Source organism: Neopelma chrysocephalum, unplaced genomic scaffold, assembly GCF_003984885.1.
Source record: "Neopelma chrysocephalum unplaced genomic scaffold, ASM398488v2 Primary Assembly neopelma1_146, whole genome shotgun sequence".
Taxonomy (NCBI): domain Eukaryota; kingdom Metazoa; phylum Chordata; class Aves; order Passeriformes; family Pipridae; genus Neopelma; species Neopelma chrysocephalum.
In genome coordinates this window covers 1,530,267-1,546,971 of record NW_020897808.1, presented here as the reverse complement: position 1 = coordinate 1,546,971, position 16,705 = coordinate 1,530,267, and the positions used below count along the sequence as shown (strand labels likewise).

General features: G+C 40.6%; 1 long non-coding RNA gene across 1 annotated transcript in view; it reads right to left on the bottom strand.

Moving 5' to 3' along the window:
* LOC113975831 overlaps positions 1 to 15,363 on the bottom strand; it is a 35,563-nt gene extending 20,200 nt beyond the window's left edge. The window contains exon 1 of the long non-coding RNA XR_003536947.1: positions 15,256 to 15,363. This is a non-coding gene — a long non-coding RNA (uncharacterized LOC113975831). The remainder of the gene's footprint in view (positions 1 to 15,255) is intronic.
* Positions 15,364 to 16,705: the final 1,342 nt, after the last annotated feature.

The window sequence follows — 16,705 nt, the reverse complement described above, 5'->3', positions numbered from 1 at the left end:
TTTTGCCTTTTTATTGCCTTTCATCACAAAGTCAAAAAGAAATGGAGCTGTACTTAAATATATCCTCTGGGAACAAATTAGATCTGTGATTTTCACGGCATGCAAATTTCCAATCTATTTCTACATGATTAATCATGTTTTTAACATCTGTAAATAATTTGTTTCTTCCAAAACTACTATCATTGCACTGGCTGTTACTACCCTTTTATAAACACTTTTTAGACAGTTTTTACACCTACACCTCATCAATGTGGGAGGCGAGATATCAAAGGCTCCAAGGAATCTAAGTTCCTGAATCTTTAAACTCGGAAAATCTTCTACTGAAAAAATCATGTATTAAATTAATGAAAAGTAGCAGCAGTTCTCTTAAGGTTCTTTTCCAGCCCATCACTGTCAGATTTTTAATATTTTAGAGGGGAAACCAGAAAATTTCAAGGCAGGCCTCAAAACTATAATTAACATGAAATGCTTTGGGTATTTATAGCTGGCTATTTCCATTTAGCAGCCTCTATTAATTTGCTTTTTATTACATCAATCTCTTTTTTGTGAAGAAGGAAAAGAGAAAGTTAATCTTGGTATTAATGCTATCAGATACTGGGAAGGGGAACAGTCATAACTGCATCTCTGAAGATGGAAATAATATTCAACACAGCCATGCAAATCCATACAGCAAATTAAAGATTGCTGGCTACCTTCAGCACAGCAAATGCCTATACTTAGTTGTCATTACATGCTTATGTTGTGCAATCTCGGTAAAACATTGAAGAAAACTTTGTGTTGATTAGAAAAATACTCTTTAAAGAGTCCACATAATCTGGCACTATAAATTGTACCACTCCCTTGAAAAACATCCAAGAGCAAACCACTAAGATCCATCTTTTTTTTTTCTTTTTCCCCTAAAAGAAATAACTACACTGTAATTCTGCCTATCTGCATTTATTTATATTCCTGCTCTCATCAGACAGCTAATAGCTACACCAGCCCTTTAGGAAAAGAAAAAGGAGAAGAGTCTGTCTCAGAGTATCTTCACACACCTTTCCCCTTATTTCCCCTCTCTCTCCAAAAACAGCAGAAGAAAAAGAAATATGCCTGAGATTAATTCTTATCACCAGACTTGCAGGGCTGTCATGTTAAGAGTTCCTGAAGCTATTTCTTCTGGCTTTTCCACCTGCAGACTCTGGAGGTGGCAATAAGGAAAAAGAAAAAAACCAAAGGCTTATTCACCAAACAGTAATTAAATATGAAGTGGCAGTGCCTGCCTTTACTTGCAGCACCTGGCAGCAAAAGCTGAGACTGCAGCAGGACAGAGGTTTCCTTTCCAGCTCCTAATTGCTCTCTACAAGCTTTTTAGAGAGTGACAGAAGACTGAACAGTAGCTGATACCTTAACCCCTTCTTTCTAGCTGTATCTGCCTCTTGGCTTTCTCCTCCTTTTCTCCTTCTCTGGTTCTTTCTCTCTGCAGTTTTCCCTGTTTGTGCAGCTCACTCTCTCCCGCATCCCGCAGATGCTGCTGCCCTTCCAAACTGTGCAGGGCAGTACCAGCCCTTCTTCAGACCCGGGGCCACACATGCTCAGGGAACCTCAGCAGGAGCCTGGAGATCCTTCTGCTGAAGGCAAAAACCACCCTGACCTCTGCTATAATTCTTCACCATTACAGCCTCTCTGTACACCTGCTGTTGCTGTCCTAGGCTAAACAAGCAAGGGGAGATACATCTTGCACACCTTTCACCCAAGCATCAGGATATGCAGCTCATTTAAAATTGCCCAGTAAGCTTTAAGTCCCTTATTACTGCTACCTGTCACTAAAAGAAGGGCAGGAACACAGCCACGCCTCGTTCCCTGTCCTCACATATTCCTCCTCCAGTTCCAGAATTCCCTTTTCTGTACCTGATTTCAAATTTGCGTGCTGACTGATGACTGCTGACCAAAGCCCATTACACAGCTCTCCAGGTTGACCCCTAATCCATGACAGAGGCCTCTAGGTCTCTCAACAAGAGAGAGTTGCTATCGTTTATTCAGGTCCCAGACTGTCCCACAAGGCCAAAGCTCTGAAGCACCCACCGAAGCTGCCTGGATCTCTAATGCTGCCTGCACCTGCTTCTGACAGCCCTCTTTCAGCTTCTGCCTTCCACCTGAGCCAGGAACCTGTCTAGCAAGCCAGGTCTGAGGTCACTGAAAGCCAGCTATGAACCTGGTGAAGGAGGTAAATGTGCTAAATGTTTGTTGTTTATTCATTTTTTTCAATAAAATGCAATGCTGACAGACCGGACAGGAGCTTAAGGGAGTGACTTTGGTCTTGACTCCAAGACCAAAAACGTCCAAGAAAAATCACATCTGTAAAGTCAGAACCAAATGAACCCAGGCAGGGTTCAACCAGAAATCCTGTGAACTGATTCCATGGCATTTCACTCAGACCTAGCAAGACAACACCTCTCCCACCTCCCCACACACCACAAGGCTCTCAGCATTACTGGGTACAGAAGAATCTTCCTACTGACTGCTGCTAAATGGGCTAAATGTTCTGCATTACTGGTGATGTGAAGAGGGAGAGGTTTCCACTTCATTCTTGAAGCAGACAAAAAGGGTCTGAGGTTTCATTTAGTCATCAGCAAACTCCTGAGAGTTACATACTACAGAGGGCAAGCAAATGAAATTGTTTATTTTTGAGTAAACAAACCCAAAATGATGAAGTGAGACTAGCTGTGCTGGGCATTTCTATTGAGAAGGGAAGTCTGGTGGAGAGGGGAGAGAGGGTATGACACAAGTCTCATTCAACAGCATCTGTGTCCTCTCCACCTGTTTATTGAGCAGGACTGCCTGCTATTCTTTGGTAATATTCCAAAACTCACTTCTGATGCACCCAAGGGGAAGTCCACAGTAAAGGAAGACAGAACTCAAAGCAAGAGTTGGGCATGAGAACAAGATTAAACCACAACTGGGAAGCTCCAATGGAAATTTTCCTGCAAACAGATCCAGAAGTTGGGTCTCCTCAGGTACCCAAACATCAGGATAGGTTGAAATACATATATAACAGTATCTCTCCAGAGACATTTCTCTCAGTACCAAGATGAATCAGGTTTTAAACCAGCTCCTAATCAGAGGCAAAAAATCTGCCACGAGGCAATTATATTTCACTTTGTGAGCACAGATTTTGTTCAGCACTACCAGCACTGAAAAATCAAGAGTGAAAGTTATCTTAAACAAAATATGGAGAAAAATTCTCAATCTATGCCAAAGTATTTTTATGTTTTCCATAGCTTCAAAAACATATGGGTAGCTCATATGCCACTTTGGAAAGGTTAAATGAAAAGGGGAGCTTGAAACACCTCAAATTTCTTCCATTTCATCTCGTCTCATCTCCTTTATCATCATTTCTGCAATGACTCCAAAATCCCCCTGGCATTCAGAAAGTGCTCAAAAGGGCAAGAAATGTTTTAAGACATCACTCCTCGAAAATCAATTGAAATCAAGTGAACAAACGCTTTGCTTTAGCTTGGACAGTCGTTCAGAAATGTTCCTTGCCACAACTCTACTTGCAGATTTATAATTCATTGCATTCCCAAGAGCGAGCATAAGCAGCTAGTGAAATGAGATTAGTCAGGCTCACATCTCTCCTTTTCATTCCAACAGTATCACTTGGCCATGACCCCTAGGATGGAGGTGACAGCCCACACTCAGCCAAGCAATCCAGGCCTACAGATGATCTGAAGGACCAGATACTCTGAAATTCATTAGCCAGAAGACACTAACTCTGCACCATCTTTTTTTAGATAGTTTGGAGAAACAGAATACCCCACCGTCTCCTTCTTGAGACAGCTTAAATACAATTCAGCTTCTAAATAAAATCTCTCATGTTACTTAGTAGAAGCAAATGCACTGAAGTGGAAAGAGACAAAAAAAGAAAGAAAGAAAAAAAGAAAAAAAACACCCAAACCCCATCACAGCAAATGGATGATAACAGAGATGGGATCACTCAAAGGTAGGCACAAGCAGCAAAAAAATATGCAACCATTCAAGATTGCGAGTGATGTATTCATGTTTCACATATTAGATTTAAAATTAAAAGTTAAAAAAAAAAAAGAGAGAATGCATCTGATGAAATTTAACAATTTGAGGTAACAGCTAAACAACTGAAAATCATTAAAATAAGCTATTACAGCCAAGCATTTCCTAATCAGATAATTAGTAGCCTCTAATGCAATTAAGTTTACACAGCCAGCTAGCATAATTAAAAAACATAACTGAAACAGAACCATTATCACAGGATAAGTGTCTTTTGTCTGATTTTTATTTTTCTATTGAAACCTTTAGCCAAAATTGCATGTCCAAGGGAAACATGTAGACTCCATTTAAATGCTAGATGCATTTCCACGGGAGATCAGAGGTTATTCTCAGAGTGGAAGATAAAATAATTCATCCAAGTGATACAGGAATATTTTAAAACTTTATTATAATTATGCTGTTCTATGGTTTTGTTGGGGCTGTTGGTTGAATTTGCCATCTAACTATCTGCTCTCCAAAGAGCTGGCACCTGCTCTCATATTCCATGCCAGGGAAAGGATCACTGTACTAACAGGCAGCCCAGGAAGACTTTAAAGAGCAGCTCCTTCAGCTGTGGGACCTGTAAGCACAGGAGATGTGTGTCTAGCTAGAGAGCATACACCATGAGCATCACATTCAGTGCTAAAGTTTACCAGCAAAAACCTTCCTACAGTAACAGAACACAGGAGAAAACAGGCACCTTCTGCCACTTGGACTCACTGAATACTGCTTTTCTCAGTACCTGAACTGGCAAGCACTAGTGGAATCTTCAAGAAACGGGGAACAGAAAGCCTTAGGGCTAATTAAAGTTTCAGGTCTCACAGTTTCATGCTCCTGGCTCTGTCACACACCTACTACTTCCACTCTAGTGGATCCTTGCAAACAAAATCAACTGATTTCTACTGTCCCCTGCAGCTTGGGCTGCAATTAGATTCAAAAGCACAATTGGCTATTGTTTTAGTGATTAGTTCTGGATTATATTTCTGTCTGTGCAGGGAGAGCATATGTATTTTCAGGCTCCTGTGCCTCTCAGAGGTTGTTTCCTGGCACATCAGGACAACCCACTTACCTCTGACTGAGGAAATGAGGAGAAAAATCCCCCAAAAAGCAAACACTCGAGCCTACACATTTTACAGAAAGTTTTCTTTGAAAGTCAGTTCCTGCAAGGTCTTCAGGCAAACTGAATATTTGAATATTTGTATTCAATTCTACAATTACAGGTCATGAAACAGTCTCAACCTCTTTCATAAAGTAGCATATCAATTTTTTCAATAAGAAACCTGAACTAATTTGCCTGAACCTGAACTCATTTGTCTACATTTATGCAGCCAGTAAACCGAAGATTTGGGGATACGGATCCCATCCTACCTGCTGGTGCTGGCAGAGACCAATCTGACCCATCTTCTAAGCCTTCTGCCCAGGATCTCTGTAGAAACAGTCCCGTAAAGTGCAATAATCTGTGCCAAACATGGAAGCCAAAAAACCTAGCCTAGAATAGATGCCACACTTGCTGGGGTGGCAGTTTAGTTACTTGCACACTCTGCTTTGACACAGAAGGACCTGAAGACTGAACTAAGGCAAGTAGACAGAAGCATCCTTGCTGGAGAAGAGCATCCATAAACTTGTACAGGTATCTTTGAACCGTGATAAATAAGTATGCTTTCCCTCTTGTCTATTTGTGAAAAAGTGTAACATACTTTTTACACTGTTGAAATATGGAGGTTTATTTACATTCCCCTAGAACTGAATCAGGCCCAGCTGTCATCCATGATAGTGCAATTTAAAGCTGTGGAATGCTGTGCAATGCAAAAGGGAAAAAAAGGGACCTCAATAAATATGCAGTGCTCAAAAGGAACCACAAAAGCTATGAATCTCACTGGAGCAAGGGGAACCTGGGAAAAATCACTTTTTAGCCTTTTCAAGTCAACCAGCAGCAGCAACCAGGTTTAGCAAACCCAAATGAGGTAGAACTGAGCTGGACTAATGGACAGTATCACATTTTGCATCTGTTTTGTCACCTGTGTAGCCAAAGCACTAACAAGAAAATATTTCCACCAAGGAAATATTTGCATGTGATTCACAGCAAGAGATGGGACCAAAGTTCAAGTGACTTCAACACCTGGAAATATTTAAACTTAGACCAAAATAAAACAAACAAATTAAGTCATACAAGATGGTACTCAATGGGTTTCATGTAACTTTACCTGCAGGGTACTTAAAGTTGAAGGATCCAAAGAACAAGATAGGTCACGCAAACTCTGACACATACAAAGATCTTATTCAAAAGGCTGTCTAGATGGAGGAGCTCTTAGAAGTCACTAAACTTGGCAGTCTTTCCTCCCCATAAAAGTCTAAGTAGACCTGGGAAACCTCAAGGACACTACAGCAATCCAATTTTTCCCTGTGTGGGGTGAAAATATGAGCACTACTTACCTTTTTTGTATAATACAGAGGCATTACAAATGGTGGGGAATAGCATAAGGATGTAAAACAATCACCCAAAGACTTTTCCATGTCATGTTTTCTCTGATTAATCCAAAAGTGATACAAATCAAGAGCAGAGCCCTTCTGATCACCTGTTAGTAACACAGACAGCACATGCACTGCTGCCATCAGCTCTGCTGTCACTGACCGCCTGTTCTCATACCAAGTGCAGAAACTTGCCTTGCAAAAGCTGATGTTGTTCTTACTAGAAAGGGCTAGTTTAGAGAGCTGGATCTGAACACAGCCTCAGAGGTCAGGTGGTTTTCTGGCCCTCCTTTCCTGGGGCTGGTATACTTCAGAGAAAAAACAAAACAAAACAAAAGCAAACCACAGAATTGACATAAGTACTGGATCTCAGCAGACTGGCTGTGTTAGTTAAAAGCAGCAGGATACTGATGAGATTTAATTTCATTCACTTTGTTCTGGCTTCATCAGCAAATGTATGGAAAGATGGCAAAAAGCCAACAACTTTTCTAGCTGTGTACCTGTCCATAAATCTCCTCATTCTCTCCAGAAGCAAGCCTCTATGCCTAAGACAACTTTCTGTCCTTGTGCTCCATTAGGACTGATTTATTGGACAACAGGAGCTGCTGGGAGCCTGATTCAGACTGTTTTGCAGCCTCCTAGCTCCTTTGGAAATTAGCACAACAGGAAGCCAATAGAGCCAGGGAAGCAACTATCTTGCTGACATCCCTTCTACCTGCTTTCTCAGGCTGGAGAAGCCTCACACCGTCATCTCTCCGGCCCACTTGATTTCAACTCTTCAAACTGTCTATTTAGGATCTTGGGATGCGGAAGGGACAACACACCACTGCTGTCTTCCATTAGTCCTGGCAGATGTCAGCTCCACCCTTCCTGCAAATAACTGAATCATGATTTCAGTGGGCCTTGCTCCACTGGAAGAAATTTGGAGTTGTCAGAATTACTAAGTCAGAGGAAACAGACTGTGCTGGTTAAAAGGAGCAGGGGCCACAATCCGCACTACTTTTTTATCTGTGGAGTTTTTCCCTAGACTTTTTCACCTGAAACTATTATATTTGGAAGAAACATGCACATCATATCTGGCCAAGTGAGTAATATAGATCTTCTATGCCTTTACCAAACCCTTGGCTCTACAGGAGCTTATACACTTCTTATGGAAAATAGCCAACCTCAATTCAAATATTACATGAAGAGATTCCAGGGAAAAGCAAGGAGCAAGCAGTTAAGAAGGAGAAGAGAAAAAGCTGTCCCTTGCCCAGGGGGAATGTATGCTTTCCTTCTGTTTCCTCCTACCTGAAAATTAAACATACAGGATCTTTAAGCTGCTTCCCCCCTTTCATCTATCTTTCCATTGACCTCCTCAAGGGAAATGAGAGGGTGGAGCAGCCCTCCTTTCCATTATCCCTTAACACAGTTACTTTCTGAACCATTATTTCCCAGTCGGGTTTCCTCATTTTGCAGCCTGCTGCACATGGCAATGGCATTTTACATTCTTCCATGCTGCTGGAGCAGTGGCATTTACTTCTGCTTTCTAATTATCTCTTTCTGCTAAGCAGCATTCTCTTAGTATTAAACAGTATAACCTTCACTGAATAAAGAGCACTTTGAAGTCCAGCTCCTGATTTCTCACAAGCATAGAGTAACTAATACTGCTACCAGAGTTCTGATATTGATCTTCTTCCTTTAGTTAAATTTGTGAATAAGAGACTGCAAACTCACAATTTTAATGGGCAGAAATAATTCCTCTGCATTTTTGTACTTGTTTTCGTATCTTTTTTCCTCATCTAGCAAAGCATCTGACAAGGAATTTTTTAAAGTATTTTTTGCTTCATCTCAGCATGTGGCCAAGTTCGAAGAAACAGCTGAAGTTTCATGTGAGAAAGTGTAAGCAATGTTTCAAACACATATTGTGTCAACACCTTCCTCTGTCTCAGTAAACCTGGGCTAAGGCGCTCAGTGCAAATCATCTCTCAAGCTGCTGAAAGAACTTTAATATGTTGACTGCAGTGCAGGCTTCCTCAGATTTGTAAATACAGATTTGTTATGCTTTGTTTTACTGCGTGCTTCAGAGAGAGCGTGCCCACACACATGCCAAATAAATACCACTGCTCCCTCTTGTACAAACACTGAGAGATTAAAATTAATTTTGTTTCATCTAAAGGGATCACAGAAGCCTGCGTGATAGATTACCCTCTGCACATTCAAATCCTTTTTATATTTATATTTATGTAAAAATAAAATAAGTTGCTCTAAAACCTCAGGGAAGCAGGATCTTTTACCTATAGAGAGATTTTGCTGCCCTATCTCTTCCCATTAGGTTGGGGATCATAAAGTTCTTGAGCAAAAATAGCTCTTTTGTTCTGACAAGACAGCTTGACAAATCCAAATCATATTCATAGGAGTGCGTGTGACCCACACAACTCACAGGAAACAATTCTCAGGTCAGAGACACGGAAAAGCTACAAGAGCAAGCAGGCAAGGTTAGGAGAAAAACAGGGGCTTGGCTTTGCTTTGTATTTTGTTTTGAGCTTGGACTGGCCCCAGCAAAGAGTTAAATCTGATTTCTAATCCCCATCCAGGCTTCCTTTACAGCAGATTGGGAGAATGTGCTGCATTATAAACAAACTTCCACTGCAAGCCCTGAGCCCCCGCAGGCTGCCCTCCTAATAACAAGTAGTCTGTGAACTATCCAGCCTGCTTTCCTGCAGCGTGCTCCCGTCCAGATTCTCCAGTGCCTAATTAAAGTAGCTGGGCTCCTGCTGCCCTCTTCTCCACTGTGAAGACATCAATTTGGATGTCTTTCTCCTCCACCACATCATGAGCTCTCAGTTAAGTTTTAGGAACATTTTATTCTGCAATCCCTGCCCTTCAGCTAACTTTGGTTCTAAGTGGCAAGCAAATCCATATGCTGCTGAGGGAGCAGGGAGGCAAACAGCCTTGTCCAGCCACATAAGCCCCACATCTCTGGGATAGAGCAAGTAAGCATGGTTCATGGCACCAGACATCCTTCAGTCGGGAGACTTGCCTTCCCTTGGCCTGCTTACACCCTTTGACAGACCTGTCACCTCCTGCTTTCACAGCAGTCTGTGGCCTTCCCGTGTTTTCAGTATTTCTCTTTGCTGGTTGAAAAGGCAGGGAGCAGGCAGGCCCACTCATGTCTGAACGAAACATTTTAGCAAGGATGTTGTTATACAGTACAGGCTTTACAGGAGCAGATGAACATATGCTGCCATGATATATTGGTCAGCAGTTGGTGAGGTATCATGGGTTGCCCCAAGAAACATTTGTGTTTTTTTTTCAATCACCTAGTGTGTTTTAGTACCTTTAGTCTGAGCTGGAAGCACTGTTCAGTGTTACCATGTCCCCTTCTAGATGACAGTACAGCTGAGCAGTCACTAAAGGCTGGATCTAACAGTGACAACAAAGTATTATCAGTGCTTTGGGGAAATAGTGTGGCTCATACTTTTTGAAGGGAATAAGCCTTATTTGTGACCTACAGCTTCCTGCATGAAACTGCATGTCTGTGCAGAAGCCAACTTAAGACATTTTCAAACTGAAAAGTTCCTAATTTAGCAACCTTCTTCTCACAGAAATGCTGTTTCTGTGCCCACAAGTAAAAGGTTTACAATTCCCAAGAAAGGAGAGCCTAAAGACTGTTTTTCAAGTTTTCCCTGTCTGGTAAATCTAATTTTTCTGCACTAAGTCTGAAAAGTTTACCTGTAGGTATCTGAATAATCAGAGGAGCGAAGACTACTGCACACACTCCACTTGAAAGCTTACTTCAGTCCAGATGGAGAAACATAAATGCAAGCCTCAGAGTAGCCTCCTCTGGCTGTTTCTGGGTTAGAGTTATTAAATTATGACTTAGGGTCTCAACTTAATGAACTGTTTCGATATAGTTAAAAGGTTATTTTGTAATGGCATAACTTCACATCCCAAAACATTCCTCTCTTGCCAATAAATAGAAACTGCTATGCCACTGCAAGCAGTGACAGGAGATTATCAATTTGACTTGCTTTGCTCTTTCCCTTAGTGGGGGGATACCACAAACCCTCGTGTGATATCCGCTCATTAAGTAAATAAACAAGAATACAAAGGGGTTTGATTGAGTTACCTGTAATTGGAAAGATGTGCCTCTATCCTTACGGCTCAGTGCTGCCTAGCTGCTTTAATTGCAGCCAGTGGAAAACTCCCTTTGATTTTAATAAGGACTAGCATGACACTGATGCTGTATAAATCTCATCCTGGATGTTGTAATATGTTGATTGCAAATCATCTAAGATCTGCAAATCCAGTATGAGAGACTCTGCACTACATAAGGCAGCCCTTCATTACACATGTTTACAATATCAAATACAAAGTATCAGTATTATATTTTCAGTCCAGGAGTTTCAGTTAACTTAAGTTATATGACACAAAATCATTATTTAGAAATCACACAGCAATTTGACACGGATAGGAGGGGGCCCAGTGTCCGCCTAATGATCTCAAACAGCATGAACAAGAGCAGATGAATAGGAATCATTAGCTTATTATTCACACAGCATTTCTCAAAGCACCAAGGAACTCTACCAAGTAAATGAAGACAGCAAACTATAACACAAAGAAAGGGAAAATAATGGGTTTTAAAAAGAAATTTAAATTATTCACAGAAATCTCAATCCTGCTTCTTGCAGAGAACACAAATTACTACTGTTTTACATGCACATAGCACACACTTTCCTGTCCAGAAAAACTAAACATGGCTCCCTCAAACTCTGCCATCTTCCTCAGTTAATATCTTATTCCATAATACCTCAGTATATCTTAAAAATTATAGGCACACTGAATTGCATTGCTGTGCAGGAATTCAGCCTTCAAAAGAGAAATCTAGCTTGTACACCGACCTTAGTATTCAGAATGAAGAAACATTCAGAAGAAGTGAGCCATGTCAATAATTTTAATTAAAAATGTCAAAAAAAAAATCTTTTTGCATAGCACATCCCCCACCAATGAAAGAGGGACATCTGAAATCAAAAAGAGGCACAACATTATCTCCCTGTTTTGGACTACAGCTTACAGGTTTATAACACAGAATTGCAAGAAAAATGTTACCAGCTGAATACAGGAGCCGTGGAATCCTGGTACAAAACTGAGGAAAAAAGCCAGTCTGTGCACCAGGCTGGCAGAGACTGTCACAGCACAGAGAAATGCTATTGCCCCAACACGCAGCACAGAGACATCCAACCTCAGCTGTCCATTCTTAGCTTTTTGCTACCCAACCCTCCACATGCAAAAAACACAGGATGTACTTGGGTCACTTGCCCCGAAACAGCTGCAATGACACCTCCCAACCAGGTCATGTAGGTGTCTTATCCTTGAGTGCTTTGTGGCAGGGGAGGTGAATTCATAACTCCTGTGTCGGGGGAACAATGGGAAAAAGAAAGTCTGATAAGCAATTCAGCAGCTACAGAAGGATGTCCCCCCTGCCAGAAAGAGGAGATATCCAGCAGTGCCTCCCACAGCAGGTACCTGGCCCTGAGGTGCAAGCCAGAATCTGAGCAAGAAGAGAAAGAAACAAGCAAAGCTATGAAAGCTGCCCTCACCTCAACTAGTTTGCCTCCTAGCTAGGGCTCAGCTAGAAATTGATTTTTTTGGTTGAGTAACTGGACTGGAAACCTCTGAAAATGTTGGTTTGTGCAAGCATGTGTAGAAAGATGCTGATCCTAAAAAACCTATTAGTTTTGCACTAAAAATATTTCTCCTCAACAGTTAATGGAAAAAGTATGAAAATACTGTGCTTCATCCCAAACTTGATTTGTTTACTTTTTAAATTTAAAACTAAATAAATGAAAATTTAAGCTGAAATAAAAATATTTTTAAATGCAATGGTACAATCTTTTACTCTGAAAACATTCAAACTGTGTGGGGATTGTTTCCATTTACATTTCTGTTTTGGCGGTCAAGAAACACCATGTTTTTCAAAAATCAAACTACCTAAAATGACTCATTTGGTTGTTTTAGTTTACTTAATGCAGTACAAAAAGTACAACAGGCAGGTTGTGGGAGACCTCCCAAAGAGCCTGCAAGCTAAAGGACATGGTCAGAAACCCTCCAGGCTCCCTCATGTTGTGCCATACAGCTGCCAATACCAAACCCAGAGTCCCTTCAGTGATGCTGATTGTAATAATGGAATCAGTAATGCAGCAATAGCAGTGGCAAGAGAGATGAAGCCCAGCCAATACAGGGATGAATTTTCATTTTGAGTAAAGCTTGGAGCATCTAAATAAAGCTAAGCATGTGCTTTGTGTTTGCAATCTTAACACAACTGCCATTCTGATTTCTCATAAATAGTCCAAGTGCTTTCTTTCTCAGAAATGTATCAAAGGCTGTAAAATGAGGTGCTAGAACACTTAACTGCCAGTGCCCAGCAAACAGTATCATTACAGTGTATATAAAAGTCTCCTGGGGGATAGGCTGGACATAAAAATTCAGCTGGATCATTAGGAGACGATGATTTAACTGAGAAAGCACTATAAGTCTCCGAGTTGGCAACAGAAAGACATAAAATGAGTTGGAGGACTTATTTAATGACTAGTAGACCAATAAGGGAGGTATTTCATTGCACGGTAAGATATCCTGCATCATAAGAAAACTGCAATTTATCAAATATGAGTTGTTAGGGTCTTTCTAACCTGCAGCTAATTCCTGTTACATCAGTGACACTGATGCCCTAAAAATCCTAACATGAACAAGCATGAACAAGAGTCAGAGGAGGCCAAAACCTCTGAGTATTGAGCCTCCCTGGTATCAGACACAACAGAAGACTTTGGGGCCTATATATGTTGTGCATAATTTTGCACATGTAGGAAGCAACCTCTTTGCACTCTATACAGCCTGAGGATACAGTCTCAGGTGCCAAAGGCTGCATTCAAGTCCCCCAAGTCATTGGGATGAAGTATTTTGCCTTGACTCATACAGATCGGAGTCCAGTATCTCACTCATCTTCATCCCTGACATCTGCTCCAATTTTCTGCCAAAGCTGTAGTGCATACACAACTTAGCAAGCTAGGCCCTGGGTTGCTGTGGTGCACATGTGCAGTTTGTGCTGTCACACCTCTTCCCCTGGGCTCCAGGAGACAGGAAGTCCTTGTACTCTTCTTCCTCAGCTTCCCCACCCCAATGCACAGAGAAAAGTGTCTCTGCTGCAGAGCACTGATGGGAAATGTAAAGGACATACAAGTTATACCTAGTGCATCATGTTTAGCATGTTTAATTAAGACAAGATAATAAGAGATATTTTCCTTTTTCTTAGACAGCTGCAGCAAATATATGCTCAATTGGTTCCCACTGGCCATCAAGGTCAGTGTAAGCCCAAATGTCACTACAAGCCTTTGAGAATGCCACCCAAAATCAAATAAGTACACATAAAAAAAAAAAACAACAACCAAACGAAACCAAACAATCAACCAAAAAAAAAATCCCAAAAAATCCCCACCGAACAAACCAACTTTTTTTTTTCCTACCTACCTATGTACCTTAGATTGAAAGGAGATGGGAGCATTTTTAGATCCTGTTCTTTTTCTCTCAGGGCCAGAGGAGCAAAGCAAAGAACACAAACCTAGTGTCAGGAATTCCTGGGTGGTAAGATAGCGAGGAACTCCCTTGCTGCTCACACCACAGAATGAAAGAAGTATGTCGCAAGAAATGCAAGTGTGTTTGGCCGTGAGAGCCATATAGCCCAATTTGGCTACAAAAGAATCACTCTGGAGCCCTTGGTTTTGGAGCTCCACGGTGATTTCTTATTGTCTGCGATGATGACAGACTTCTCCATGGCCCTTCTGGAGCCAGGTCATTCTCTACATGTATCTTCATGACTCGCAGCGATGGGAGGCATATCGAGATAGTTAAATATCATCTAGCAGTGAGTGGGAAGTCTTAAAAATGGCCAGCTTTAGTGCACTGACTCCTGCTGAAGTCACTTCAAATTTCAAAAGCAACTTTTCAGTGAGATGAGTAAATGCAAAATGGGAAAATAGTATTCAGGAAGGAAACCTCAGACACAAGATTGTCAGACTTCAGTGAAGCAGAATAGAGTCACTTCTGAGCTATAATTTTTTTTTTCCCCTGTCCTCATCAGGAAGGATTCTTGGAAGAGAATAAAATGTTCCTAAAAACCTTAATGGGAAAAAAACAAACAATTCTCTTTGCAAAGCATGTTTGGTTCATACTCTTTCAACCATGCAAACATTTAATGAGTTCTGTGAAATCTTCATTCCTGTCATTTCAAGGCTAGCAGATGTAGTCTTGGTAACTGAACCATGATTTAGATTCCCAGAAATCTGTGTCGAAATGGGAATCATATGAGCACTAGAGACACCAATAATGTGCATAAGCATACAAAGTACAAAATTATCAAAATACTACCAGAAATAAGCATGTGACAAATATAGATCTTGGAAGATTAGATAGGAGCATCTCTATTGTTCATGAGAGCTATGGCACTGACAAGTCTGATTGGAAAGGCTCATTTTCCACATGGCACTTTACACTAAATGTACATGTTTTGCTATTTGGTCAGTACTTGCTCCTCCTGGAAATAAACATTTTGATTTGGGAGCTTAAAACTTCATTAATTGCTGTATAGTTTCAATTTTCTGCAGAGGACTGAGATTCTACTTGCTGCCATTCGAAACACAAATAAGCTAAAGTGAGAAAAAAATACGGGCGTTTGATTTTTCAACAGTGAAGGTCCTGCTATGTGCCTACCTGGCAAAAAATGTCCTTCTGGGTTGGACTTCCAGAATGCTTACAGCTTCAAGGGTAGACACACTATTGTCTAACATTGATTCATAGGTGCAGTCTACCAGGGAACTTTCCTGTTTATTGCAATGGAAATTGTTATTAATCAAAATATGTCAGGTTAAAATAAAGTATTTAAAATATTTCTTTTAAATATGTTTAAATAGGAGGACAGGGGAAAAAAGCAGTACATGAAAAAAATTCTGTGAAAAATTTAGAGATTAAGACTCGTGTTCATTCAGAGCATTCTAAACTGTAAACATTGTTTTAGAACAAAAAAAAGTTTAAATTCATTGTTAGGATTTTGTTCACTGAAGTTTAAATGTCTTATATTTGACAGAAATTACTTATTAATATTTAGAATTACCACTCATTTTCTTCCTTAAAAATCTCAAAAAGAAAATACAATCTTTTAAAATAAACATTAGGTTTTTCAGAGGTATACAATGACTCCATATTCTGCTGGAAAACATATCTAAGAAATAAAATGCACCTGTCGTTTTACCCAGTGTTATTTGATCTATATTCAGAAAATTAAAATGGCACTGGTGCCTCAGAAAGGCATGTATTACTATTATCATGCATTAAGATTGAGTTAGTATCCCAAAACTCCCAGTCAGGACCAGACCATAGTGTAGCAGATTGTGTTAAAACACAGAATTGTACATAATTCGAGTACGGATTTTATGATGATTTAATGCTACTTTTTTTCCTGCACTGCAATGTCCAAAGGTTTCTTAGGTTTGTATAACCAAGGGAAAAAAGTAAATTAACTCAGTACCTAACTGTAGTAAATGTATCTCCACTCAGCAGTTGTTTCCTGTGTACCTGGGCTACTACATTATACTATAATTTTTTCCTAAAACAACATCAAATGGGACTTGCAGTCTTTTTCTGAAGAATCTAAAGAAAATGAGTTCTGGCTTTGGTTAGGATAGACTTAATTTCTTCACAGTAGCTGGTATGGGGCCATGTTCAGGATTTGTGCTGGAAACAGTGTTGATAATTCAGGAGTATTTCGGTCACTGCTGAGCAGGGCTTACACAGCATCAAGGTCTTTTCTACTTCTCATCCCACCCCACCAGCGAGGCTGCCAGGGGTGCACAAGTAGTTGTGAGGGGTCACAGCCAGGACAGCTGACCCCACCTGACCCAAGGGATATTTCACACTGTATGGAGTCTGCTCAGCACAAACTGACAAAAGAAAGAAGGTACATTTGGAGTGATGGAGTTTGTTTGTCTTCCCAAGTAACTGTTACATATCATGGAGCCCTGCTTTCCTGGAGATGGCTGAACACCTACCTGCCCATGGGAAGCAGTGAATGAATTCCTTGCTTTGTGTGTGCTTTACCTATTTAACCATCTTTATCTCAACCCACAAGTTTTCTCACTTATACTCTTCTCATTTTCTCCTTCAT